The 18,114-nt window shown below is 35.4% G+C and overlaps 1 protein-coding gene across 12 annotated transcripts in view; it reads left to right on the forward strand.

Moving 5' to 3' along the window:
- Peak1 (pseudopodium enriched atypical kinase 1) overlaps positions 1 to 18,114 on the forward strand; it is a 305,892-nt gene that overhangs the window by 27,829 nt on the left and 259,949 nt on the right. The gene's annotated exons all lie outside the window — the stretch shown is intronic.

An 18,114-nucleotide genomic window follows, 5' to 3' on the forward strand; every position in this document is an offset into this window, starting at 1 on the left:
AATGGTCTGAGTGAGTCCGACCTCCTGCCTCCCACTGACAGGGTGTTTCTGTATTTGAAGGAATCCATGGGAAGAAATTCAGCCCTGGCAGTGGTTCCCAGCAAGACTGTGTGTCTGTCCCAGGTCCTTGTATCTGTCCCTGTGGGACAGTGCTTTGCCACGCTGCCCCACGCTATTAGGGAAGCTGTGCAGAGGAACTGGTCAGGAAGAGGCCCCGGAGCCACGGACAGCCACAGAGAACAGTGCTCCAGCGGAGAGCCCTGGGTGTTCACGCCACCAGGCCACTTGCAACTGGGTAGTGAGAGTTTCTCAGGGTGAGCCGGTGAGGACTGTTCCTGAGGGGCAAGGCTCTGAGTTAGAACTGTCCTGCCTGTGTTCCCAACTGCCTGGTTCACTGCACTGTACATCCTCGAAGCCTCCTGAAGGATGAGACAAGATGTGACCACCTCCATCAGCTAATGCCTGTGCTTTCAGAGCAGATGACAGGTTACAGGAACATGCTTTCAAATATAAATTTTACTTCAAATGGTCTTCAGATCACACTGGGGTTATTGGCTGTATAACCCTTGACATTGGCAAATCTAGTAGGCCATAGTTAAGGTACAAGCAGAACAATAAAAATAGTAACTTAATTTTAAAAGTTGTCTTAGAATGATTTTTTTGCATTAAATCTGGATGTCAACAGTGCAGCCATTCAGTTCCTGTTTTCTGCTAGACAGACTTTCTAAGTCTAGTATATACTTGCTAAAAGGTAATTCAGCAGGAAATTTTTGAGCATGTTTTAAATTGCGATTGTAAGACAAGAATTGGGAAACCCTTTCAAGAGGCTATTGATATATCCACTATAATATCAGCTGCGAACATGCTTACCACCAAGTTCTTTATCTCTAATACCGAATCTAAAGGGCTGTTGTCCTAGATATTGTGTGTCTCTTCAGCTGTTCTATCACCAAATGGAAGTGGATCTTTGTAAAGTTTACCCGCTGTACTTTTATGAAGCCTTGCTGAGTTCGTGGTGAGCTGTTACTATTTCTGCATTTTGTAGATTAATTTTGGTCTGCAGCAAAATTGGGTTCCTTACATGTCTTTCTACTTGAAATGCAGTTTCAATGGAGGCCCTGTGGTTAAAGTTGCAATATTCAACTTAGAATAATTTTCTCAAGCTAGGATTCCTAGCAGTGTTACCCAAAGTAAAAAGGAACTTGACTCTGCTGTAGCTCAGCTATAGAGAAGCAGATAAAGTATTTTCCCTTACAAAAGTTCTCAGATCCAAGGAGTTGAGTCTCTTTTTACACTAAGACTTTTCTGAAGTAACTTGTTGATAACTTTAATAAAGGCCACTACTTAAGAGTGTTATTTTTAAGGACTACCAAAGCGAAGCTAAAAATAGTCATTCTGGGGAATAATTGCATATATCAATTTGTATTGTGTGTTAAATTACTATGTTGTGTGCTATTTTAGTGTTTTGGTAAAATGGAAAATTAAACTCTGTTCTTTAGCATAATAAATATGTCTTATTTAAAAAAAATCAACCAATAACAAATGTTGGCAAGGATGTGGGGGAAAAGGAACGCTTCTCCACTGTTGGTGGGAGTGTAGACTGGTGCAACCACTGTGGAAATCTGTGGAGATTCCTCAAAAAACTGGGATTGTAAGTCCCATTCTACCCAGCTATTCCCCTTTTGGCTTTTTTCCTAGAAAAATTGAAAACATTATGCCACAGTGATATGTGTATATCCATGATTATAGCAGCACAAATTTGTAATAGCTAAATCTTAGAAACAACCTAAATGCCCATCAACTGCAGAATGAATAAAAAGATGTGGTGTTTTTATACAACGGAATATTACTGACCTATAAAGAGGGATACCCTTGAGGCTTTTATAGGTAAATGGATGCAACTTGAGACCATACTCATAAGTGAAATAAATTAAACTTACATGTGTAAATATCATTGTCTCCCTAGTGTAAAAAACAGAGTAATATCCAAAATGTATAATAGATATTGTGTTAATGAAAAGGAAAAAAAGTGCTCAAAAAGGAAGAACAACTGGAATAGGGGAGAAAAGGAATAAGGGAAAAATTATATGTAAATAAATATATGTATATGTATGTATGTATATATATTTACAAGACAGATAACTATACTACTAATCTCTTCATCAAAAAGAACAGTTTATGTTTTCATTGTTTGATCATTTGATTATTTTTTTCATGCCTAGATCTTGTAACCTGAGCAGCTACTTCTAAGATAACAATACATAATATATTAACTAGTGTTAATTTCCTGTTTTTTGAAACTCTGTATCATTTCTATCCTTTTTTTTTCTTTTTAAAATAAATACTCCCCCTTGTTTAAAAAAATGTCTTTAAACAGAAACTGGTCAAGAGAGGTGTTAAATGTGTGCTGACTAATGGTTCAATACAGATACAAGTCAAGAAGGCTATGTATAAATATTTTTTGATGCAGAGAGAGAAGATTCAGGTAGGCTTTCTGGAGTTTGTCATCATAGTATTATGTTTCTAGAAAGGAGATCACAATGTGGCACTTCTCTATGATGTTTTAGGGGGCTCAAGAGGTGATTCTAAGTGACTGACTGCTGCACACTCCTGAAGTGCTCAGATTGGAATTTTCTGGTCGCACGATTGCAGGTCATTGATATTCTGAAGTCACTTAACGTGCTCACGTTTGAACCCCTATTAGAGCCATAAATTCTGTGCCTTATGATCCTAAAAGGAATTTTACCTAATTCTTTTATTTAGTTAATAACATAAGTTTTGCTAGGCAAAAGTTTGACCCTAAGTTTGAAATTCTACCTTTTTCTTTCTTTTTTTTTTTTTTTTTTAATGGTGCTGGGGATCAAAGCCAGCCTTGACTGTTACTAAGTATACGCAGTTGCTAATATTCATATCAACAATTAAAATGACCTTACCTGTCTTCTCCAGCCAGTCTCCTGTAACTTCTGGGCTTGACAAGGAGGCTGTCATCCACATAGTTGTCTGAAAATCAAAATGCCAAGGTCATTTTTGATTCATTGACCCCTTCATCTTTGCATCCAACAAGTGGTGATTCTTCCATTAGAATATATAATTGCTTCTTTTTCTTCATCACTCCTAATTTATTTTTATTTTTGCTATACAGTAAAAGATAATGATTGCTTGTTTTTTGGGAATTTTCATAAGCCTCCCCTAGTAATTTTTTGTAACACATTTCTCTGTGTAGAATCTTTTCATTCCACTTAATTTAGTTACTTAACTTCAGTTTTATTGCTAAGTGTGTCACACAGGAATTTATTTCCTATTAGAGCCATAGTTCAGTTCTAAAAGAAGAAATACACATTAGTCAGGGTTGGCACAAGAAGAATTGAAAACATCAGTTGTTACAGGTGATAAAATCACTTTTCATATGTGATTTTTTTCAAATTTGAACAAATCCATCTGCTTTGCTTTAAACAAAAGTTAAAATATGCTTGAGGATAAATACTTGTAATCTACTATGAAGGAATTCCTACCTTGTAAAATTATTTTAGGAAACAGCTAATTGTGTTTGTAGGAAAGCAGTGAAGTTTTGGTCTTCTGAAAGGCTAATAAGGCATCTGCTCATTAACCATTTTCAAAGTGGTAGGTTTTTTTAAAGATTTTTTAAAATTTTAAATAGATTAAGACAAAAGAGGACAGAACAAAGCAGATCAGAACAAAACAATGTAAGCAACACAGCACTTTGAACAAGACAACCGAATATTAACAGTAGCTACCATAATGTTTCTTTGAAATAGTTGAGCATACTTCACATACAATAGTATCAAACATAACAAAATAGTATAAAACCATTCAAGAGAATGAAAGTATTAAAAGGCATTCAGAACCAATAACAGAAAATGAAACAATGGCTACTATATTATCTAATTTTCCAGAGAAAATTTGTTTATACTGTCACACATATTAATATCCAATAAGATACAACATGATAGAGCCAATGGAAACAGAAGCAAAAAAGCATGGTAGGACTTCAAAGCAAGATGATATTAAATCAGCAATGGCTGCCACAATGTCTTTTTTCCTTCAAAATAGCTGTTCATACTATCACACATAAAAAATCAAACAGAACAATAAAACCATTCCAAACTAGTGAATGAAAACATTAAAGGCTTCCAAGCAATGTAATGGGGAATCATGATTACCATAAAATCTTATATATTCTTACCATTTTTTACACTAGGGAGACTATACGGTATTTATACATGTGAGTTTGATTTATTTTGCTTATGAGTATGGTTTCAAGTTGCATCCATTTATTTATAAATATCTCAATGTGATCATTCTTTATAGCTAAGTACTCCATTGTATAAAAATATCACAACTTTTTTATCCATTCCTCAGTTAATGGACACTTAGATTGGTTCCAAGATCTGGCTATTACAAATTGTGCTGCTATATACATAGATGCACATATATCACTGTGGTATGATGTTTTCAGTTCTTCTGGGAATATGCCTAGAAGTGGAATGGCTGGGTCAAATGGGACTTCCAATCCCAGCTTTTTGAGGAATCTCCAGACTGACCTAGTGGTGGTTTTTTTTTTTTTTTTTTTTTTTTAGGCAAAGAAGATTTTATACTTTATTAATATAATTTAAGGGGACAGATTTTATTTTTGTAGAAAATATCAGGAATGTACACTCTTAACCATTTTCTTGTAGAATATGTTAAAGGGCATAGGAGATAATTTCTGCTAGAGGTTTGTTAGGAATATTTATAAATATATATGTCTTCATTTTGTTCAGAGTTAGCAAGTTTACTGTTTTGTTTGATGAATTTTTAAAATGACCTTTGGTAACTGAGTGTGGTGGTGGCACATACCAGTAATCCCAGAATTTTGCAAAGCTGAGGCAGGAGGATGGCAAATTTGGACCCAAACTGGGCAGCTTAGTGACTTAGTGAGACTTTGTCTCAAAGTGAAAAAAAAAGGGCTGGGGTACAGATGAATGCCAAGGCCCTGGATACACTCCTAATATGGGGGAAAAAATAAAAGATCTTTGATAAGAGGCTCCTTCCCATTTGCTAATTTACAATGTATTTCTATTCTGCAACAAACCAAACATATCTTTTTATCTTAAAATGTTATACTAATGTTATACTAATGAGTTTCAACTCAGTACAAATCTAGACAGAGCAGTATGATGGAAAGGTCATCCTGTGCCGAGTCTGAGTGATGGACAACCAGCACTGCAGTGTGGGGAGAACCACTACTCTGTCGGCTTCACTTTCTATGTAGTAAAATCGGAGTAGAATGAGGACTTTTCCAGCTCTGCAGCTGTGATTTTCTGTCCCTTGAATCCCTTCTGAGCTATTTTCTTGGGTAGATGTTCCAGCATATTTTCTGTTTTCTTACCTCATCCTATGCTGAGTTTTAGAATTTTTTCCCCCTCTGACTGAAGTTAAGTGGGGGATGTAGCTCAGTGGTGCAGTGCCTGTCTAGCAAGCGTGAGGTCCTGAGTTCAATTTCTGGTACAAAAAATAAAACAAAAACAAAAACCCTACACAAATACAGAACCTACAATCATAATGTTACTTTTATGTTCTTAACAACAGAGCAGAGTTGTTTCTAAAATAAAAATCAAATAGTGAGGAAGAAGCCTTTAAAACATTGTGTTACAAAGAACTATTCTAAGAAATATTTTGGCTGCAGTATAATGACATAGTTACGGGCATAACTGCTGAAGCCACTCCAGCTGGGTCCACCTCAGGTTTTACCATGTGCTAGTTTTGTGACCTTGGGCACATTACAATAATAGTACCTACCTTATAGGCTTTCTAAGGAATAAAGTCTGAATAATACATGCCTGATCTACAGTTATATATATATCTGCTATTATTTTTATAACTGTGTATATAGGCTCTCCTATGCTATCTTTATTAATTGCCATAATCTTATGAAAGTAATTCTATTATAATCAGGCACAGACTGAATGTCTGCCCAGAGAGAAAAAAGACTCCTTTGCTACATCTACATTCTTAACCTTGGAGTATGAAAATTATAACATATAAGGATTGCAATGGAGGTAACAACCTAAACTAACTTATTATTTGCTAGATATTTATTGACTTGGTAAATTGCTGAGTTAACTCTGCTTTTTTTAGTACTTCAGGAAAGTATCTTTTATGTGTGCTCCAATTAGTGTAAATATTAAAAAGTTAATTCCATATTGCAAGAGTCACTTAAGAAATTCCTTAAGCACTATCACCTTCCTTTCATAGATGGACAGTGGAGACAAAGATAGGGAAATTTTATCCTGAGTATTTTGAAAAAGACCTGATGTTGGCAAACTTTTCCTGTAAAGAACCAGATTATTCTGTGTTCCAACCACCAACCTCTGCTGGTACAGAGCTGAAGCTGCCACAGACAGTATGCACAGTCATCCCTCTTATGTGGGGCTAATCTTTCCAACAATCCTAGTAGACAATACTGAAACCTGTGTGTACTGCTTTTCCTTATCAAATGGAGACCTTCACTTTTTAACGGGCATATGCACACCATTTTCTTTATTTTGTGGCCCCTCCTGAGTAACACAGGGGTTACTGCAACACAAGCACTGAGGTAGGCACAGCCAGGCTGAATACCACAGTGACTATTATAGAACTAGTGGGGGAAGCACACAGGGTGAGAATACACTGGACAAGAGTACACTGGGAGGAGTGGGAAGGTATGAGATTTCATCCTGCTACTCAAAATAGTACATGGCTTAAAACTTGCATTTTTTATTTCTGGAAATTTTTATTTAATATTCCAGACTCCAATGGGCCTGGAGTAATTGAAATGGCAGAAAATAATTGCAACTAAGAGAGGGCTGACTTTGTAACTGAATGGGCATGGCGGTTTAGGTAAGCTTTGTCATGCAGGCCTAGTTTGAGACCCCTATGTGGATCCGATGGAGAGCTCTATGAAGGTGCTTGGTGCACATGTTGGTGAAAAGAGCTATTGAAACAATCTGGCAAAGTTGAATACTCATGTATAAGGGGGTCACAATAGCATTTAGGTGAAAATAAAAGTAGTAGTGTAAAATATCATGATTATTGAGAACTACTAGGAGGTTCCTAAAATGGCACAATGGTGCTCTCAGTGTCTGCTTAAGAGTCTTGCATGATACATTATTAGTTTGGAAGTTACTGTTTGTTTAACTACATATGCAGTGTTTTTTCCCACATCAGTACTATACATTGAACACAGGTGTACTCTGCCACTGGGCTACAATCCCAGCCATTTTTATTTCTTAATTTGACACATGATCTCACTAAACTATATGTGATTCAAACTGGAAATCCTCCTGCCCCAGTCTCGCATGTGAAGACTTCTAATTATTTTAGTATATTTAAAAATGATAAATGGGAAATACATTCTGAGGAAGATCTATACAGTTCTTATATGGTTCTTTGGTAAGTGGGTATTTGGGTTGAGTTTCTATTTTTCACTGTCTTACTCACCAAAGTTTGCCAAAACTTGATTGTCTTTGGAAGAAAAATGGTGTTATTGCTATTTCTTGTGCATGAGAATATCTAGAACAGGTGATGGGCAGCAGGGAAAAGGTGAAAGTAAAGGATAAAAATGTAATATTTTGTTGAGTTTGTATTTTTATACTAAATTTCAAATCTAGTTAGGTTTTGGTTCTCACCATAGTCTTTAGAATACTCGATTTTCTACTTTCCATATACTTCCTCATGTAAATATGGTAGGTGTCATTGAATTACAATTAGTATTAGCTTTACTAACATTTTTTTAATTAAGGTAAATCATTTTGTTAGAAATTCATTCATTTTTGAGACAGGGTCCCAGTGTGTGACCAAGATTAGACTTTAATTCACTATGCCTCAGCCTCCTGACTTCTGGAATTAAAGCATGTGTTACCATGCCTGGCTGGAATTTCATTTTCAGGTTCAAGGTTGCTCGTATGTTTATTTGCAGCCTGTATTTTATACTGCTAATTGTGAGTAGTTACTGGGAGTGGAAAGTTTGATTTGAGCTGGCATAACTGAGTCAAGGTATACCAAGTGATACAGTAGAACTCCTCTCCCCAGTATTAAACATTCTGTTGTATATGGGGTTGCAGCCACCTTGAGACTATCACTGGCTGTGGTCTTGGATTTTGTTTTACTTGAAGCTTCCTTTTGCTTTTCACTCTAGTGACATGAGGTGGCTGTGTAACTTCCACGTGAATCCATGGAAGGAACAGAGTTTTTGAAAAGTATGCTGATCAGGTTTTGATGTATCCTTTAATAGTTACCTTGCCTGAGAAGATCCAGGGAAAAGGGAATTGAATGGCTCAGATTTTAACTGTGAATTCTTCATAAGGCCGCTGCTCTACTACAGTGGAATATCATTCTGTATTTAAAAGAATGATACAGAGTGATTTAATATTTTAACTTTTTAATCATTCAGAAGCTGGTATATTTCCCAAATAGATTAACATTTTAAGTTCTTTTTAAGGAAATTTGCTTTTGCAGCATTATAAAAGTTCATTTTTGTGGTCAGATAAACTCATTAATCTCTACATGAACTTGTTGTGAATGCCTACAGAAATTTCTTGTGTGTTTAATCTCAGCTGGATCCCTTTTAAGAAGCCAGTACCCATGTTACAAATATGCTTAAAACTGTCAGGCTAGTAAAAAATATAGGTAAGGTTTTAGATAAACTAGAAAAAGAAAAACAGAAGTGCTATATGAAGAACACAGAATGGACACATAATGATCATTTTGGTATCTATAATGTGGCAGTTACTAATTAGTTTTGCAATTGACAGTAGCCCTGTGAGAAGTTTGTTAAGAGATTTGTATAAAGGAGGGAGCCTCATTCAGACTTGGTGTGGGTTAAGGAAGGCTGTATTTAGGGATCTCAGAGGAAAGATGTTAGGAGGTATTTCCAAGAGAAGGGCCTGAGCCCAACCTACCAAACAGGTTAAGGGAGAGAGTGGTGTATGAAGAAACTTAAGTCAAGCTATGGATGTATGAGGGAATGTTAAATACTGGGCTCTGCAGATATTCAGTAGAAACAGCTGGTAAATGAGTATGTGGAAAGTGATGTGATAAAGGATGAGGTTGGAGAGGATTGTTAGGTTTCCAGTATAACAAGGAGTTAGAACTTTTCCTTCCTGGTGTACCCTCTTTGATTTATTAAGTGTATCTGTTAGCCATACTTGCCTCACTGTAGTGAAAAAAGAGGAGGAGTTTTGCTTGAAATGCCTGTGATTTAAAAAATTATATAGGGTTCATTTATCTTGTAGAGTATATTTAATAAAGTGAAGAATTTATGAAGATTATCTTAAAGCCCTAATATTTAAACTCTTGATTCTGGTTCTGGCTTTATTAACTCATTTTGGCAAAGCATCTGATCTTTTTTAGTCTAGCTTCCAGGTCAGATAAAAGTAGATTCTCAGACCCTTGTTTTTGCCCTGGTTCTTTTTATCAAAGTGGGGGTGGAAGTAACTATAGCTAGGGAAGGCAAGCAGAGAGCCAATTGCCATCAAAGCAGCAATAATGTCTAAAATGAATACTTCTCAAATTTTCTTCCAGGGTATTTTGGGAGAAAATGCCAGGAGCGTAGAGTGTTATAATTGAAAAGGATGATTTCCTGATGGTTGAATTTCAGGCACTCTGTAACCTGGGTAGAAAAGGAGGATCTTGTACTTTACAAGTGAACTCTTTAAGATTGCCTTTTGTCCCTTAGGGAAGTTAGAAAAACAATTACTGTGCTTACTCCCACCTATTTCCAGGATAAACTGAATTTGTAATAAAAAGGTGAAGTTTGTTGGTAATGTCAGATTGCTCTTTACTTATTTATTTTTTTATGTAGTGCTGGATATCACAGTCTCACACGGGTAAATGTGTGCTCCACAACTGAATTTTATCCCCAGCTCTCTTCTTTACTATTCTTAAAACCACTACCTAATTCTTTATGGACCAGTCATCTTGGGTTGAGCTAGTCTCATTGCATCTCCAGCCTCTTTTTTCCTTTTTAAAATTTGAGATAGGGTTATTCCTTTATTTAAAAGCCCACAATAACATTCTGTTGTCAGTGACATTTTCTGTGAAGGGGGGATGGAAAGGCTTGGAATGTACTTGATAATGGAATTTAACCTAATAGGGCAACATTATCTCATATTTCTTTGACAGAAGACTATGCACATAGTAAGCAGAAGGAGGATAAAAAGGCTTGTTGCTTTTTAAAAGTCAGCAGTCTTATCTCCTAAACTGCACTGGTCATGATCAGCATTCAGTGCTCAGAGGGTTGCTATGCTTGCTGATGTACGTTCTGCACAGCAGATTTTCAGGTACACAAGTGGTCTGACCTAATTGTCAGACCTTTGGGCTTTCCCAGCCTATGTTATAAGGGTAGCTGTGCTGCAGATTAATACTAGCTCCTAAGCCATTATTTACTTGAATTTTGTTGTTGTTTGTTTTGGTTTTTTGGAAAGAAAAAGTGAAATGAAAGCATTTTTGAAATGTATGTTAAAGACTATCACAAAAACCAGTGGAGCAAAAAAGCAAAACAAAACAAACAAACAAAAAATTCCCCTCCAAACAAACCAAACCAATCAAACAAACAGAAAGAGATAAAACAAAGCTGAGGTGTTTTTTTTCCCCCAACCATGCATGGAAATGTAAAGACATATACTGAGAAATTGCCAAGAGAGAAAAGTCAGTTTATAGAATTAGAAAGCAACACAGCTGAGGGCAAGGTATGTAAATGTGATTAGCCTAAAGATTGAAATATAGCATTATGGATAGGATAGAATGATTTCTTGAATCTATGTATGATTGGTTAAAATGGATACCATTGTAGTGAAATCATTTTTTCCTAGATAAGTGCTGCTGTAGGTAGAAAAATTGACTTTTGTAAGAGCTTCTAGCCCCTTTACCAAGTGGAGTTGAATCTCATTATGAAAATTCTGGACCTAGCTAGTCATCTCAGAGATCTCTGTGGGTGTGTCCTAATGTTGGAAGGCCCCTGCTTGGCAGGGAACAGTTCTGAGTCTACACGTACTCATTCAGAAGAAGCCCCCTGCTCCTCCTAGGTTGAGTGTGAGGAATCTAGGTCTGTTCTGTCCAGTTAGAATATGCCTTGCTTCCACATGTGTCCCAGAGTTATAAGCACAAAGATGTTTGATAAGTGCTACTTTTGCTGAATTATATACAACTTGGGACCTGTATATATTTCAAAAAATTTTTAAAGACTTTCTCCTTATTACATAAAATTTTTTTCTTGTTAATTCTTCAATGAGCACTTCAGAAGTGATTTATATTCTTTCATGACTTTTAGTTCCACAGAGAATGTCAATTCATGGACCTCACAGAAGAACTACACAGAATTTTGCTTCTTACAGGAAGATTCGTAGAGAGTTCCCTAAATCTTTGCACTTCCATTTGACATACATGGTACTAAACTACTTTCATTTCATTGGGGGAAATGTTTGCATTCCCTCAGATTTTCAGAACTACTATAGGTTGCTTTCTTCCTCTTGTTACCTAACTGAACACAGTTAATTCTCTGCCAATATAATTTGTAATCCCACTGGAGAGTACTGCAATGCTTTTAGGCAAGTTCCATTTAAGCAGATAGAGCTCTTTAAAAACAAACCAATTAAAGAGTCTCAGCAGAGGTATAGTTGTTTCTTGCAGATCAAGAAAAGATGATAGTGGGAAAAGCAGGATCCTTGGACTGAAGCCGTCCATGTGAGCAAAATGTATTTCTCTTGGCCGAGACTATATCCTTTTTCGGTGAAAGGTCCATGAGTGAATCAACAGACTCCACCTTGGGCAGAGATTTAGGTTCTTTTGTTGTTTGACCCAGGTTTGATCTTCAGGGTTATTTAATAACATTTTAGGTATATTTTGATTTATTTGCTTTCTGATTCAGTTTTTGATATGTCTATTTTGTGGGGTCAAGGAGAATTGGCAATGTGATTTTCAAAAGGGCTTACGGTATTTATTGCAGTAGATAACTATGCATTGGTATTGACATTTCAAAAACTACTGTAAAGACATAAATTGCTTTAAGCTTATATTTCACAATAGAGTTTAAAATGCCTTACAGTATCCACAAAGAGAAAGATTTTATTTTTCAAAAACTTTAAAGATGTAACAGGTAGCTGTAATTAAATGTGATTTGCAATTGCATAAATTATAGCTTGAAATAGATTCTTGGCTGGACTATTGAATTCCTTATTCTATAAGAGGCAAGAATTTCTGTGGTCTCTTTCATTTAGCCTTTACTTATGCATTACATAATCCATATATACCAAAGAAAGGTAGATATTCTTTTGATAGTTCACTAAAAACTGTAGTGCTTCAAAAAACTGTTACATGGCTAGTATTTTCACGAGTGAAATAAAAATTACAAATTTGCTTGTTTAATTTGCATGCATCGTACATAGTGTTCTTATACAGAATCAGTGCATTCCTACAAACTGATAGTTTTAAGAAGTATGGCAGGCAATTTTTTTTTAACTCACATCTAAGATAATAGTACATTCAAATTATAGGCTAGTTGTCTGGTATAGTGGAAAGAGGAAGAAGTAGCCACCCTAGTTTTAACTTGCCCAGTCTCATAGCCACTATTGTGCAAGGAAAAAGCTGTCTTTGATAAAACCAATAGAACTTCTAGAGCAAGTGCTGTAGGTTGAGTATCCTTTTCTGAAATGCCTAGAACTAAAAGTGTTTTGGAGTTTGGATTTTTTTTCAGATTTTGAGATACACACACACACACACACACACACACACACACACATATTGGGGATGGGACCCAAAGCTGAACACAGAATTCATTTGTTTTATACATATCTTATATGAGTCTGAAGGTAATTTTAATACAGCAGTTGCAGTTCATTGTATTTGTCTATGACTTGTCAATAGGAAGTGAGGTATAAAACTTTCCACCTGTGTTGTGTTGGTACGCAAAAAATTTTGAATTTTAGAACATTTTGGATTTAGGATTTTCAAATCAAGGTTGTTTAACCTGTACATGTTAGTGAGAAGAATCTTGGAGAAAGGTTGTCTTCCATTTTTCCCTTCCTCATTTTCACTTTTAATCTTCATTTATCTAGGTACCTACCCCATACTGTATTTTGCCACACATAGCACATTGAACTATATCCTCACCTCTTTTTATGTTTGTTTTTTTAATTTTTCAGATTCTTGCAAGTAGCCCAGGCTAGCCTCAGATTTGTGATCTTCCTGTCTTAGTCTCCTGAGTAGGTGGGATTGCAGGCATGTGCTACCATTCCTGGCCATTTAAGTTATTAATTTGCTTGTCAAATGCTTGTTGTATGCCTTTGTTAGCTATGTAGTGATTTTTTTTTTACATAGCAGTTTATGTAGTTCATTTGTTTCTCAATGATTCAAAGTGCCTGCTTTTTTAAAAATCAACAGCATTTTTTTTGCTTAATTTATTATGTGTATTCATGAAAGTTGGAGGAAAGTTATTTTTTAGTTCTCTTAGTTACGCTTTCTTTTGTTTTTAATCATTTGCCCTGATTGAATTCAACTACTTTTGCAACTCTTTAGTAATTTTGTCATTTATATTGAAGTGAGTTTAATGAAGATAGAATTTTATTATAGCTTCTTAGTTAACAGTGTCCTTGACTTCTCATATCTGGGTCATGATTACTAAGTTGTGTTGTTGCCTTAGATTTCTAGATCGTCTTATCTACAGTGGGTTGTAGCCCTAAGTTTACCCATGTAGAATAATAGCTGATATACTACGAATCTTCTCTGCTCCCTTGGCTTGCTTTGATCGCATTGTTGGTCAGTGGGGTGCTGAACCCAGCACAGGGCTATGAAGTAGTCAGTTATAAGTTTGCATCTTTATTCTGCCACTTTCTAATTGACCTTTGCAATGTTATTATCTAGTATCGGTTCATTATTAGGAAAGTAAAGATGATACTGCCTACCTTGTATAGGCAGTAAAATTTAATAGTGTGTATAAAGAACCTTACATTCTGTCTAACGGGATGTGTAGGTATACAATAAATGATAGCTTCAGGCACTATTGCCTATTCTTTGAATATGCTTTCTGTTTGAATTCATATGGTAGAATAGTATTAATAGTCAAGATTTTTTGTAACATTGCTTCAAAGATTAAAGAAGTGAGCTTTCATTATAATTAAGATATATTGTGATCTAAATTCTAATTTTCTAATTTAATAAAGAGATGAAGGTCGTCTTCTTTAATTTCTCATAAATAAATACATGATACTTTTTGGTTGAGATTTTATCACTGTCTAGAATTTTGTATTAACATATAGCATAGCATTGTTTTATTATAGATTAAAGGGACAGTGTTGAAATTAGATATGCTTTTATTTTTGCAGCTATTCTATCATTATTTTTAACATTTTAATTTTATGTCTCTCTAAAATTCCTGACATTATGACTGGAGGATAAGTTCTTTGCTGGACAGTAAGCTAAGACGATTGTCATGCTGTCACTTCTTTCATAGGGTTTTGAGTAACTTGATTTTAATGTGTAACATATTTTATCAATGACTTTCAAAATTATTATACATTATCAAACACTTATTAAATTATAATGCTAATTTAAACTTAGATTTTACATACAAGGTAAATTCCTACAATCAGAAAATTCCTCATAGTGTTCTAATTATAATTAATATACTAAGTAAAATTAATTAGAAGTATCTGAAGCCTCTAGCAAAATCTGTAATTAGACATGCCATTTAAGATTAACTGATTCTTCTCATTATTACATTTTTCTCTCTGCTTGAGTTAATCACTGTGCTCATTCTTAGTGATACCTTTCTTCCTGAACAAGACACCAGCTTGCATTCACTGGTCACTGTGGTCCTGTTGTGGAGATTTTGGTTTCACAGAAATTTTGTTTTTATTTATTGTTGTTATTTTTGGGACAAGGTCTGGCTAAATTGCTAAATTGTTCAGGGTGGGCTTGAACTTTTGTCTCAGCCTCCCAGAGTGCTGAGATTACAGGTGTGTGCCACACACCTAATTTATTTATTAATTTTGAGGGAGGGTCTTGCTAAGTTGCTCAACCTAGTCATGAATTTGCTCAACCTAGCCATGAATTTGTAGTCTTTCTGGGATTACAAGTGAGCGCTAATGTGCCCAGTTGGAACTTTAACATAAAGAAAAATATGTTTGAATCATATGCTCTGTAAAGTATCACATTGAAGGTTTTTGTCTACATTGTCAAGTTTAGCACTCATTTTATCAGCGGTTGAAAGCAATCATAGAAAACAGGAAAACATGCCCATTTTTTCTTCTCTAGTACTTAAGGATCAGGATCTTTCTTGCTGCTTTCTTTGTTGTTTGCATAACTGTGACTTTGGGCCGCTGGTACAGCTGGTATATCTTCAGTTCTTTTGACAAAGAGTTGAAGCACTAGATTTGGTCTTAAAGGTTCTCTCCCTTCTTTATTCTGTATCAAGCTTTCCTGTTTAGTTGCTAGGCTTTAATGGTGATAGATTAGGCCACCAGCAGGTTCCTTAGAACTGATGAAATTTAAGGCAGGGACAGTTCAACAGAGTATATTACAAAAGTAGATCAGCACTTGACTTTAATATATGCTGCTGTGTACCATCTAAATATTACTGCTAAGAGGTGTTTAGTCATTTCTGTGGAGAGTTTAGAATTCTCTGTAAGAGATAGAATATTGTTGGAGAAGTACTTAGTGGAAGTGTGTAAAAGGTAGAGCAGAAGTTGCATGAGTCCTTTTTGGAAAACCAGGTGAGATTTTTTTTAAGGAGTAGAAATTTGCCATAGCTTTGAAGAGGAAATTCTAAACAAACAGAGGGGAAAGTAACATTTGCAAAGGCATAAGTGCACAAGAGCATATAGCAGATTCAGAGATTAATAAGTAGGAATAGTAGAAGATGATGTGTTATTCCAATACTTGATTTATAAGTTAGATAAATATGTATTGAGATCATATTTATGTCTTAGAAATTGCTCCATTTTGGATAGAGAATTGATGTAATGTTTGATACTGTTTCTTACGTTATATCTGAATTATTTTAGACATGAGAAAAAGAGGAGGTGTAGGAATTTACAGAGCAGGAATACAATTAAAATTTCTCTCCTGATTCACTGAGAAGCTTCTAATGAGCATACACAGATTCAAACAGATTGAAGATCATGGTAGTTTTTTCAACGACATAAAAGTGTTGCCCACGAGGCTTTTGGCTGACATCATGAAACTAATTTTGCTTAATGGCTATTGAGGCCTATAAATTCAGATGTGCAGAAAATGCAGTAAATTACCAGCCTGTCAGATTCTGGTAGCATGTCATCTTTTATCTGAATAGTGGCTTTTGTTTCTAGATTGTCAGTAGCAAGTCTGTGGACCTCGTCAAGGTTCTATTTGTACATGCACGAATAATCCAATTCAAAGCCATCTAAATATAGTAAATTGACAGCAGTGAAACAATGTATCGTCTTATGCTTATGGAATTAGGAAATGCATTTCTTCTCATTTGAGAAAGCTCTTGAAATATGTCAAGCATTTGTAGTGGTATAAGTTCTGGCCTTATTGCCAGAGTTGGTGACTCACACCTTTGAAATATAGGGAAGTCATATGGAGAGCAGAAATAACATTTGCTTTCTGACTGTCCAGCTCAGTGAATGACTTGAAAGCACCCACTCTGTGTTTGGAATTGTGTGAAATGCAAAGGTGAACAAATGGCATTTTTCTTAGTATCAAATTATGTAATTTTTCCTCTCATAAGCTATATTTAGTAAAAATGACTGTCTTGTTTGTGTATATTTAGACAACAGTAAAGTATGTTCAGGCAACAGTAAAGGTTTGATTTACTTGCTAAAAGTTATTTCAAAGAGAGTTTTAAAATAGTTTAAGGAGTTGATAACTTCATTTTACCACACTTTAAATTAGTGTTACTTTGATTTATTATTACTCTGTATAATTATAAATGAAGAAAAGGAATACTTTCAGTGAAACATATATTCAAATATTTTTAATTTTGCAGGTATTTAGATAGCATCTGGATTTGGAGTAAATATTGACCCATTGCTGTCCCTGGAATAAAAGAAACCAAAATAATGAGCAAGTGAAAATTTCTGAGCCTTTTTTGGTCAAAAGAGAATTGGGTGTTATGAAAAGACAGAATTCAACCTAAACTGCACTGAATTCGCATTTGGTTTTGCAGTGTTGTATTTTTATGTTCCCAAAGGCTATCTGAAAATCTACTTAGGAGAAGACCACCTAGTTTGAACATTGAGCACCAAATTAACATATTAAGATCTCTGGTTGGTGTAACTTCCTATTCATTGTTAGGAGTGGGCAAAGCACCTTAGAAATTAAGGGCATTTTGGGGTTGGGAATTTAGCGCATTGGTAGAGAACATGGAAATCTCAGGTCCAATCACTAGCACCAAAAGAAAAATAGAAATTAAGAGCACTCTGTATTTCATCATATTATTTGGTTGTAATCAAATCTAGAGCAAAAAGGCAGTAAAAATCTCTCTCATAACAACTTGTTCCTTTTGTATCCTTACTCATTCCATTTCCACTGCCTGGAATGCCATTTTGTTCTCTGTGCTTTTAGCATCGTACTCAGTCTTTTCTAAAGCTGTAGCTAAACATTTCCACCAGGGGTGATATTTTACTCCTTGGTATTTCTACCATTTTGTTTGTTACAGCTTTTGGGATATTTTTTTGTTGTCTGTATTGTGTACCTGAACTTTCAGGATATTTTTTCCTTTCATGTTATGTGTTTCTTTGTGGATTGTAAACTTCTTGAAGATATCATCAGTGTTGAACTTCAGTGTTGAATTTCTGTGAAGGATGGTAAGGATTTGCAAGAGCTAGATAAGGGAGGGGCTTGTCTATTAGAGAGGAACTTCATGAACTGAAGTTCTTAGGATAAAAAGAATAAGGGGCTTTTTCAGTAATGCTAAAGTAAGTTCATTTGCTTAGTAAGGGGTTTTTGTGAGTAGAATAGAGGAAGATAAAGCTGGGAATATAGAAGATGACCCTTGATGCTGAGCTGACTGTCTTTGTTTTGTTGATTAGTTGTGTATAAAAGTGGCTCAGTGGAGTGTTGGAGAGTATGTTTACTTGCTTTCCTGTGCCTCACTGT

This window comes from Cavia porcellus, unplaced genomic scaffold (assembly GCF_034190915.1).
Source record: "Cavia porcellus strain 051 isolate PalLab524CR breed Dunkin Hartley unplaced genomic scaffold, mCavPor4.1 scaffold_38, whole genome shotgun sequence".
Lineage (NCBI taxonomy): Eukaryota > Metazoa > Chordata > Mammalia > Rodentia > Caviidae > Cavia > Cavia porcellus.